This window comes from Nelumbo nucifera, chromosome 1 (genome assembly GCF_055504915.1).
Source record: "Nelumbo nucifera cultivar China Antique chromosome 1, China Antique-T2T, whole genome shotgun sequence".
Classification (NCBI taxonomy): Eukaryota; Viridiplantae; Streptophyta; class Magnoliopsida; order Proteales; family Nelumbonaceae; genus Nelumbo; species Nelumbo nucifera.
In genome coordinates this window covers 151,009,570-151,022,313 of record NC_142649.1, presented here as the reverse complement: position 1 = coordinate 151,022,313, position 12,744 = coordinate 151,009,570, and positions in this window count along the sequence as shown.

Sequence of the window (12,744 nt, the reverse complement as noted above, 5' to 3'; positions counted from 1 at the left end):
AGAAAAAAATATCACAAGGGTACGTGGTTCTAAATGTTCAATTAATTAATTTGTTGTCGTGATGGCGTGTTTTTCTCTGTTACTGAAACTTGAAAGCTCCTTCTTACGAATAAATTCAATTGCTTCAGCCTTAAACCATGCTTTGCCACTGAGTGGAAGTTGTTTAAAGAGACGTAAATTTGAAAGTGGAGACTAAATTGAAAGGCTGAAGTGGCTTGAAAGAACAAATAATTCAAAAAAAAAAAAAAGAAAAACCACCAAATCTCCATCTTTGCTTGGAAGCATGATTATTAGGTTTGAAAAAAGAGAAGTAGTATATATCAAAACGCGTGTACATTGGCATTTACCAGATTCTCATAGTTTAATTAGACAGCTGGCTATTTTATAAGGCGACAAATTAATTAAAGGGGAAGACTCCACAACCCCAACAACAACACCCACTTAATTTGTTCATGACAATAAAATCCCAAAAACACATCAAAACCAGCTGAACATTTCAGAAGACTGGTTTTAGATGTGAAGTTGATTTTGGTTGTCTGCCCATATATAATAATATCCATGCATTATTTGGAAGTGATCAAAAATTAAATCATCACATTGAATGGTTGCTATTGGTTTGAGTAGGTAGCCTGTGATCAAGGCTTTTGATTTACAAAAATCTAATTAAATCAAGTCGTAAACAATATAAAACATGGTCGTCATCAACTCATCATATACATAGTTGCTCTTCAACAAATCTCGAAATGATACCACTTGGGTTGGGGAGCGTAAAGCATGGTATAGCTAACTAGCTATATCCAACGATCGAGGGGCCATCCGCTTCTTTCTCTTTCTGTAAACAAAGACCAATTAAACCATGCAAAAGTTTCGTGTAGCCTCCCAAGGTCGACCTAGCTACTCTATTGAAGCGACGTCGGAGAAGGCAAAGTCAGGCTGAGCACTTAAAAGAGAGAATGGGACGTGGAGTAGGTCGTGAGGTTGATATATGGAGATTTCCAGAGCGAGGGCGCCCTGCTGCCTGGTCTCTGAGTAAGACTAGATAATGAAATGGAAATTTTATTCAATATATTGTTGTGAAAATCTTTCTCAGAACATGGTCATATCTCGTCCAACTCAATGTGTGTTAGGTTGTTCAGCTACGGATAATTAAACCATTGAACTGTATATATATCTAAAAATATATACTTTAATTCTAAGTCCAAATCAAATGATCTAATCTAGTGATATGGTATCTAATAATTTTTCGTCTTATATGTATGTGAATCCAATCCACCACAATATTCTGCCGTCAACTGATCGTTCTACTACACCTGCCGCAGGCATACCCAGCTGATCTGATACATTGCCATCCCTCGTTTTACATGTTACAGTTATGGGAACATCAGGCTTAAGTTGCAAGGGTCGGCTCTACAATGCATTGCGGTTTAGGATGTCATAATTGCTTAGATTTAATGGAGTTCACATCTCCGCCCCACAATGTCCCACAGCTCATTTCCACCGTGTATTGGAAACATCTTCTGATGATGATATCAACAGTTCTTTATGGTATTATCATCCGGAGATGTTCCTAATAATACACAATGGGGATGTACCGTGGAACGTTGTGGGGCGAAGATGTAAATTCAATTTAGTGACCCTTTGTTTTTTTAAGTTATTTATTCAGGTAAATACACAAGTAAGTTGCCAAATAACTTACCGAGGGAAAATTGAGTTTCTGTGAGACCCCTACACTTAATTACCAAAAAGGAACATACGAAAGTTGATCAACCTTCCCCTTCTAACTTTATCATTAACCAATTTTTCCCTCCAATTTACCAAAAAACAAACAGGTGGTTATGAAGCTTAATTATTATCTAGAAGGGATGGCAATTGGGTTTGCTGTGGGTTTATCTATAACCAACCACCCATTAGAGAGAGAGAGAGAGAGAAAAGGGAAGACTTGACAAATTTTCAATATTTTTAATTATAAATGTTTGATTACCAATTGTAAACGAAAGAATTTATTGATATCTGACCTCTGTCTACATAACTAGAGTTAGGGTAAATTGCAGATTAGTATCCTATACTTTGGAATTAGTCTCCCTTTAACGAGTACCCAAACTTCAAAACATGCCATTGTAGTACTTGAATTCTCAAAAATTGCCAGTTTAGTTAGAAATCTTTAACCAGCGTTAGGTGGCATGTGAAAGCACACAAATACCTTCAAGTTTTGAATAAGCAGGAGAAGCATAATTTTGAAATGGCAAAAAAAATAATAATTACCATGTTTAAATCCCTTTTCTCTACGATTGGACACCACTATTTACTTTATTCCCTAACCATTCTACAAAAGAAGCTACAGCTAAAGAAGAGACATTTAAGTTTCAAAAATATTAAAAAAGATAGTTTTGGCATTTAAAAAAAATTAAGTTGCATGCACATATCGTCATGGATATAGGTAACTGAAAGACTATTAATGACAAATACTAAATTGACAGTTTTCGAGAATTCAAGTATTAGAGAGACATTTTGAAATTTAGGTACTAGAGTGAAACTAGCTCCAAAGTACAGAATATTAATCTACAATTTACCCTTACAATTAATGGACTAGGTATAACCATTGGGCTCATAGGGTAAAGCCATATCCACAACTATTTTGTACTTATGGATCCATCATCCCATACATGGGGTCAATATTGAGGTGCCAATTAAGATAGACTGGATTTAATTTGAGCTTAATTCTAACTCAACATCTGAACCAAGGGAAAATCGTGAGGGGAAGGGTTGAGCCTAAGAACTTATTCCGATGAAACCTTGCTCCTTAGCATCCCTTGAAGTGGAGGGCAAAAAACAACCATCAATACCTTTAGATGATGGGAAAACACCTAATCTAAGAATGAAGCTAATTGGATGGCTTCAGCAGTGTATTTTCTAGATCTGATTGCTTTGATATTTTAAAATGGGGAGGCCACAACATTTAGGTTATGTTTGGTTTGAAGGAAAGAAAAAAGTAGGGAAACCTATACAAGGTTTTTAAAGGTTTACCTATCTTTCCTTTCCCTACTTTTTCCTTAAAACCAAACACAGCCTTAAATTAATCTTTGGTCCACCGGAAGCATGGCACATGCAACAAGGTATGTTGGTACATTTGGTTGATATTCTGTTCTTAACCTAGACATTACATTTCCATTAAGAAGAAGAGTAAATAATAGATCCATGCAGCTGAAGTAAGGTAATCCTAATTAGCTCCTCCAACAAGTTATTCTTTGTGCACAAGATCGGGGCATTAGAGAATAAACTAAACTAACATTATACTTTTTTATTTTGTTTAGCCATAAGGATCAAACACCAAACCTAGGGCTCTGTTTGATTTCCATTAACTTTCTGTTTCTTTTTTTTTTTTTCAATTTTTATCCAACCAAATACAGTGTAAAGTTGCGTTGGTTCCTCCTTATTAACAAAAGACATGAAAATTTTCAGATTGAACTGTTTCAGCTATGAATTCCATCTCTTCTAGATCTCTATAATGAAAATCAAGGTTTTCACGTAAAGAGATAATATAGCTCTTTTTTTTTTTAATTCTGAAAGTTTTTGTCATATTTTACATTGAAACAATTTGAGCCTAAAGAAAAAAAAAAAGGAGTTTATGCATGTTTTCTTTGGGGATGCAAATAGGTCGGATCAGATCTAATTTGAATCTGACTTCCATCTGGTAAGAGCTGAATTCAGATATCTCTCTTGATCCTAACAAATCAGATTGTATTAGAAAAGTCGATCCGTTTATAGTTAATGGATCGAATTCAGATGTACCCCGATCTGATTCATATTATATATTATTATATATTATATTATTATTATATTATATAAATAATATAATATACTATTTACATTATATCATCAAGATTTTTGTTATAATTCTAATCGAATCGGATATTGATAAGAATTTCAAAATTGAATTCAGATCATATTCTTGAAAACCTGATGTATTCTTATCAGATTTGGGTCGGGTATACCCTTTATTGAATCCCATCCAGTCCGTTTGCAGCCCTAGCTTTCTTTAATCTTCAATCTACAAATGAAAAATAGAGAAAACTGGTGGTTTCGGGACAAACATTTAAACTTTCCATGTGGTTCTTGGCAAATACTTAATCATCCCCTCTACATGTTGATGTTGATGTGGAACTTCAGTATATACTTATGGTTTTCATGGAATGCAACGACAAAAAAGATTTACCACCTTGCCAAAAGATGATACTGAAAATATTTTTTTTTTCTAAAAATGTTTTTTTTTTTCAATACAAAACTATTGATACATAAATTTGATGAACTCGGATTTGATCTTCACATAACTGCCTACATCGTCCTCGCAGCATTTTGCAATTGTGCATTGGAAACATCTCGTACTTGTATGTTTTTATTCATGGAGAGATATTCCCAATACAAGGCTGCATGGGATTGTGAGGATAGTGTAATAGTGAGAACTAAATCCGATTTCAAATTTGATATATCAAGGTTCTTTGAACTAGTGCTTAGGAAATCAGAATGGACTGGCTGGTCAGACCAGTTGAACTTTGCCCTAGGACCTTTGCTGGTTCAGTTACACCCCAATAACTATATCTACTAAAAACCCGATAAAAACCTGTGAACGTCTTGATTATGAAATTGCACATCCTACTTCTAATAATTAATGATTCTTAATTGTAAATATTACTTTATTATGCACGTGTTAAAGAAAATGTAAATTAAGAGACATGAATGTTCTTAGTCATTTGCTTTAAAAATTAAAAACTTATCATCCATCCATCACATTTAAATATATTAAAAATTGTAAATATATATATATATATATATATATATATATCACATCATCACAGTTCAGTTTCCAGTTCGATTCTAATTGAACCATTGACCTATGAGCCTCTCCCTTTTCCAATTCTCAGTGCGGGTTCTATTTTATGAACATTGATTTGAATAAATGGCCGATCCATATAATTGTAACTAATTTAAATGATGGTAATAATGATATTGATAATAATGATGTAAAGCCTCACGAATCCTTCATTATCGACCATTACCATTAATAGGAGAAAAGAGATATATAAATGTATATAGGGGAAATTTATTTGGCTCTATTTTAATGACCGTTATGCCCAGGGCCCTGCCTAGTAACTAGTAAGTAGTTCACTGTTCACTGATCTATCAAAAATATTTGGGTTAATTTCTTTCCAAGTTCTAACTATTGTCTGCATGTATGTAAACCTGCTCATTAAGCATTGGCCATCATCCATATCATAATTCTAGCATTCATGAATCATCGTCACCTCACAAACACCTCTTTACTTCTCAAACCCTCTGAATTAAATTGCCACCGCAAGCTTTTCAAAATGGCAAACATGTCCCCTTCTCTCACACTTTGCTCCAGCATTACAAAGTAATATAATTATCAATTTATCATGTTTAGCAAAAGATGTATTATGCATGCAAGAAAGACACAGACACCTTGACATATAGATAAAGACTCCGACGGCCACCAGCTCTTGAAGAAAGAGGACAATTTTTGCCATTTCCAAAGGGGATACCTCGCTCCTTTGGAAAACCATGCTGCCTGCTTGGATTAAAAATTAAAATAAAATAAAATAAAAAGGAAGCTGAAGGATAAAGCAAAATGTGAAAATTGCGATGCTGGAAATCCAAACCCAAACATTTCACCCAGCAGAGAATCTTTGCAGAGGAAGGAAGATAACCTCCTCCTCTAGCTCCAGTAATCTTTCTCTCTCTTTTAATGAGAAAGCTACCTTAAAAGACCAAGATTGAGTTCTTTCTGTCGGGTAGCATTATCACTAAATCTTTGCAGGGTAGACATGGAGATCCCGGAAGGGCTTCTGAAATTCAAATATCACATCATCTCGGTGACGCTTTCCTGCCTTGTAGTGTTTTCCCTCTTTCATGTGGCGCCCGGGTTTCTGACCGTTCTGGCCTACTTTCAGCCGTTGTTGTTGTCCACGGTGATGTTCCTGGTTGTCGTCGCTGTGTTTGGTAGGATGGAGACTGAAGCAATTGGGGAGAAGACGGGAGAAGGGCTCTTGGACTACGTCGCGCGGCAGCCAGCAGGAGTGGAGTAGTCCCCCGCCCCAGGAATCGTGTTAGTGAAGAGCTCCTTTTCTTCATCTCATTCAGCCGTCCTATCATGTGCTTGTTATCTCTAATCTCATCTCTCTGTAACTTTTTCACTTTGCCCATCTAGAACATGAAATGTGTAGAAATGGCAAAAGAAAATAATATACTGATTACAGTTTAATTTGTCTGTGAGTTCACTTTAGCTCATATTCTTGTACGAGTGTTTCCTCGTATCTACCGGGCTACCAACAAGGGAGGATCCCATATTGTGAATTTGCTTATTTGGAGAGTCCAACTCCAACCCAATCCGAATTTTTACACACTGTATGGGCCATGGCCCAAAACCCCAATTCTTTTTATTTTTTGATCTGAGTCTGGCCCTAGCCCATAGGCTTCGCTCAACCCTAGCCCAAATCAAACCCTGCTCAAGTACGTGTACACATATATATATACATTAATGCATACACACATGCACATGTATGCATGTATAAAGGGGTAAATCTATGATGTTAGAAAGGAGTTCAAATCTACTCCCAACAAGCCACTACAACAGCACATCAGAAACATCTCCCTCGACATTGATGGGAGATGTTTCTGATGTGAGGTTATAGTTTTTGTTGGGAGACTTGTTTGGAAGACTTTATTGGTACCTGATGCTGTTTGGCCAAAAAATATATGATATGGAAAGAGCTTTGACCAATCAAAACCCTCCTAAACAAAGTTTAAAGTATTGATATACTTTGTCGACAGAGGTGTATCGGTAAATTAAACCATGTGCTTTTTATACTTTATTAGTATTGTTTCATTAATTTGATTTATATATATGAAAACACCTGTAAATAGGTGTTTAGACCCCAAAAGATACAATACTATACGCCCTATAAGGAATGTATCATATGGATACTTTGAACCTGCATTTTAATGAATACCAAATAATTGGTTACAACTTTTCATGATACTTGTTGATTGGTTATAACTATACCTAAACTTGATTGACCAATCCGGGTGTATAAAATGTTAGTTTAGCCTGGGATCAGGTTGACTAAAACGGACTTGACCTCATGCTTGGGCCTTAATCTCACCAATACGTAGCATGGTTTAATTACCAAATCATCTATAACAAAAAACAAAAAAAAAAAAAGCAACTGTGAGAGTACATCTGAAATCCTTATGATTTCAATCCTTTGGTCATATTCATTCATGCTCACAGTTAATCATAAAGCCAATGGTCAAAAGTCCTTTTTCTTTTGTTGGAGATTGTCATCAAATTATACAGATCATCACACATGTACAATATGTAATCATAATAAAAATTGCTATGACCTCTTGATTTGTAAGAACTCCATAAGGTACAGAGATTTTCCCGGTGTGCATCTGCAACATACATGAAATCGGAACTCTAAGCAAATTGTAGCGTTTTAATCCTTCTTTTGCAAAGAATACTATTAATAGTTTTTCTATATTTTTTTTATCCCCGTGGAGGGGCAGCCACCTAAGAATTTATTGATCAGCCATTATCAAACGGAAATTGAATTACAGGGGAAGACGTAACCCACCTTGCCCCAAAACCCAGACAAGAAAAGCATTTCCTTCCATTCTCAACCCTGCCCAAGAGCTTTAAAAAAGCATCAGTCTAACGGAAGGACTGGGAGCTACATAGAAGAGAGTCTTCCTTCATGATGATCCTGAGAAGAGTGAAACACATGTCTACTTCTTTTCATAATCATAATTCCCAGGTTAGCAAGGAAGTTTGTACATCTGTTTCCTTCCCAAAGTGTATGAGAAAATTTGATTCTCATAGAATTAAACAGACTTGTAATCTCTCTTAAGAAGTAGATAATGCTCCAAGGCACCGAGGTTGCCGCGACATGCATGCTCCGTCAACATTAATTTTAAACTGGAATTGAGAAGGGAAGTGCCAATAGACCCAACAAATTCTCTTTCTTTTGATTGGCAAAATAGAAATATTTAAAATCTGTAAAATTGAAGGATTGCTATCTGGATATGAAGTCTTAATTACCATAAGACAAATTAGTCAAAGTAGAGACACCCTTTCCTTCAAACCTTCGAGAGCATCGTTCTTTCCAAATCACCCACAATAATATAGAAAGGGTAATTTTAATAAGCTGGTGAGATTGAGAGTTTAATGTAGCAGCACTCCATTACATGTTGCGCTGAGATGAGGGGAATATCAAAGATATATTACTAAAGTGATACCAAATTAATCTTGTTAGCAACAGCTGCGCTCCATTGACAAAAACATGGCCGCTTAAGCTTTCCATACAAGGCTGACCACAATATTTACACTTTGAAGCCAAATAAACACCACGCTTCTTAATGACCATATCAAGAGGCAATGCGCCATGTAAAAGTTTCCACATAAACACACAGATTTTAGTGGGAAGGCCAACTTTCCACATTCTTGTGCCAATCAACGTAAGGGTCATGGTGAGGAGAGAGAGAGAGAAATTACCATTACAACTATAGTTCCAAATCAGTTTATCATCTTCATTGTTTGGGGAAATTTTCAAGGCTTGCACCAAGAGAACTATTTGATGAGGGATACCATTAATTTATTATACTGAGATTCCATCTACCATCCTCATTCAACATACGTCGAATCTCAAAGTCATATATATATCCCCATTATTATTATCATCTAACTTGAAATAGAAAGCTCCAAGACCCGACCAATTATCATACAAAATGAGCTGTCACCCTTCCCCACAACCCAAACACAATGTTCCATGGCCATTTCTTTAACCCCCAACAAATCATTCCAGGTTTCTTCTCTAGAAAAGCAAAGGGTGATTGTTTTACATATTTTGAATACATCAACTCAGCCCAAAAACAGCTCTTTGGGAGAAGTTTGAACCAGGCCTTCAATTTGAAAGTTTTTGAAATGTCAAAAAGAGATCTAATGACCAAACCTCCTTCATTTAAAGGCATGCAAATTTTATGCCAACCAATCCAATGAGTTCTCTTCCCAAATTCAGTAGAACCCTAAAAGAAATTTGCAAACAGTTGATGAATTCTATTAATCACTGTTTTAGGAGGGCAAGTGATACTTACGCCCCGTTCATGTTTTGGTAAGTTATTTACCTAGGTAAATGCACTTACCCAAGTAGTTGTTTTCCGGGAAAGATTTACCCGGGTAAGTGCATTTACTCATACTCTTTTATTTCCCATGTAAATAAGGTAATGATCATTTTATCCATAAAAATACAAGGAGTATTTTTGTCTCTTTTAAGTGTTGGCAATTTTCCCCCAAGGTGGGAAAGTTATTTACCCACCTAGGAGATGGGTATCACTTACCCGGATAAATGATACCCAAGAAAATAAACTTTCCCTGTTCCCCACATAAATCTAAAAAAAGAACATGAGATTTTTGGTTAATGGGAATCAAAATCCCATTGACCAACTTTCCCCCCTCTCAAAATCCAGAAAAAGAACGCCCCCTTAGAATATGTTTTGGTGGATTAAAGAACATGTCTTATAAGCACCAACCTGCCACCTATGAAGAGAAGTTTAACTTTCCAACCTTCTATCCTCTTTTGAATTTTTGCAATGATAGGTTCAAAATCAGCAATTTTCAGCTTACCCACACCAATTGGAGCTCCTAAATAAGTAAAATGAGGATGTTGCTGTTTAAAACCAATAATGGTCTTGATCATATTTACCATAGAAGCCTGCATTTTATGATGAACAATAAATAAGGACTTCTCTTTGCTAATTAGTTGGCTAGATGCTCTTTCATACACATTTAAGAAAGCCATGAGATTTGTGATGCCTCTCTTATTTCCTTTAGAAAAAATTATTGTATCATCTGCATAAAGACTATGGGTAACTCTTAAACACCCTCGAGGGAGGGCTTAGTAAGAGACAACCATTGTTGAAAATTACTTGCAGCCCCCGACTAAATACTTCTTCTGCAAAAATGAAAATACTAGGCGAGAGGGGGTCTTCTTGTCTTAAACCTCTTGTTGAATGAAAATAGCCCGAGGGGGAACCGTTTGTTTGGTTCGTCAGTTTTTCGGTTTTTTAATTTTTATAATATATATTATAAAAATTAAATATATATATATAAAATATTATATTTTAAATAATAAATAATATATCATATATTGTAAATATACATATTTATATATATAATGCATATTTATTAATTTATAATATATAAAATATATATACTATACATAAATATATATATATAATATATAGAAATATATGTATACCGATTGGTTCGTTTAACGGTCAGTTTTCTATATTGGTTACCCGAAATCGAACCGACCAATTCGATTAATCGATTTTTTGATTCGGTTCCAGTTGGTTCGATTTTTCTTTTTTTTTTTTTTTGCTCACCCCTAGTATTAAAGAATAGTGATCATTTGAAAAACCAAAAGAGGAAACCTTTAAGGTAGATCACTTCTTTTAACCAGACTTTGAGGAAATCATCTTCACATTGAAACCGAAATAAAAGATGGATGTAGTCAATAACAGAGACAATCACTTCTTTCTGCGAAGTGGAACGATCCAAAAGCAATGATTTCAGCTCTGGAATCTTTGGACGACCATAAGAACATTTAGCAATCAGCGCAAAACAAAAGGGTTCACAAGCACGATCGATCTCTTCCCCAGAGAAGAAAATTGTCGATTCACCAAATTGAGTGAGACGAAGGTTTAACTCCAATCCTAACCTGTTCAAGTGCACAAGATTTAGCCATTACATAAGCAAATGAGCGTTTAGGATGAACAACAACCATTCCACATTGATGTGTACAGTCTACATGCATTCTTCATTCGAGTCTGTTGATAGGATCTCACTTGCGTACTCTCTATTGTTTGCAAGCCCCAACAGTAGCGAATACCAGGGTCAATAAAAAGCATGAATTGCTTTCCTTTCCTCGAGTTGATTTCAACAAGTTCTTTCAATTTAACCTAATTTTTTGGCTGAATTGAAGCAACAGATATGGACTCTCCAGTTTTTTCACCAAACATTGCTCATAGGCTGTTTGAGTGGGTCCAAGTCCAACCACAAAGCAAAAATCCCCATAGGAAAGCCCTTCTCACTTGAACAGCCTGAAATCAATGTTTGGTGAAAACCTGAAAGGGTCTAATAACCTAACCATCTTACAGCCAAAAATATAGCATTCTATCAAATTAATGGTTTCTTCGAAACAACTCAATAAAAGAAGTTCAATCAAAAACTTCAATCCTCCCAAATGGGGCCTTAAAAAGATTTAAGAAAGCCTTTTTCTTTTTTTTGGGAAATTTTCTTAAACTATTCTTATTATTTACCTAATTGACTAACTCTACCTTTACTGTTTAGTTATTGTCTTTAAGTATTCTTAAATTTTTTGACAATTGTCTAAAACCTTCATTATCATTAATTTTCTGTCAATCTTCATTTACATGTGACATCACGTAAGTGATAATTATTTTAAGATTCCTAAAATTCCCTTATTGTTCAATGACCTCCTAAAAGTTGGTTCAACAGAAGTCTCGGTTCAATGACTTCCCAGTGTGATGATGGGGAACGAGCTTTCACTATACATCATCCCCTACCTCTAAAGCACTGTTCACCGCTGTTCATTTTCTTTTCCAATCAAACCAGCGGCGACAACAATACCAAAACTCTCCCCCTCTCATTCTTCTTAGATTTTCCTGTGCTGGATTCTCCCCTGTTCCAACTACTTAAACTACCAAAACTATCTCCTCTTAACCGAGTAGCCTAGTGGTGGCAACCCTCTACACCTTCGTCCAACTCAATCCCACTCTCTCTCTCTCTCTCATTTTCTCTCTCTTTCTCTATTTTTCTCCACCATCATCTTATTCATCTTTTTCTCTTCGTTGTAACCCCCTCCCTTGCTCTTATCTCCACTGCTGCAACAGACCTCCTTTGTCCATTGTCTTCAACCTTGACACGGCAGTAACAAAGTGGAGCAGTGGTGAACCATCTCCCCCATCTTCTTCACTTCTCCCCTTTGTCTCTCTCTCTCTCTCCTCTCATAATCTCTCCCTCTCTCGCTTTCTCACCAGCCAACACTCCAAATCAACCATCAATATTGAACAAAACACCATCGAACCAGTTTGGTGGTGCCCCTCTTTTTTTCTCCTCTCATTCTTCCTTTTCCCCACTCCAATCCATCCTTCCACTTCTGCTGCTAAAACAATAATGTAAACAGCGCACCATCGTCCTAAACAAAGAACATCTACCAACCACTGCAAGCTCCCGTTCCTAGTTCTTTTCCTTGTTTTCTTCGTTTTTCACGTTGCTACAATATGCAATCTGCAACTATCCCCTTCTATTGGTTCATTTCCGCTGTTGAATCAAAATAATCTCCTCTCATTCTGGTTGTCCTTCCTTCAAGCTTTCCAACAATATTTTCCCCTCCATCACTGTTATCTTTCTAAAATCGAGCAAAGCATAATTAATGTCAAACAAGTCGCCTCTTATACGTTTGAAAACTACAATAACCTAGCTTTTCGTTAACAACTTCAATTTCATCCAAGGAAATCCCTTGACCAATTGCAATTTTCAATGTTCACCCCCATCGTCTATGCTCACCGCTACAACTGATGTGAAACATAGCATCTTCGGTCGTTGAAGTCCCCCTACTATGGTCTACTTCAATGCAAATGCCGTGG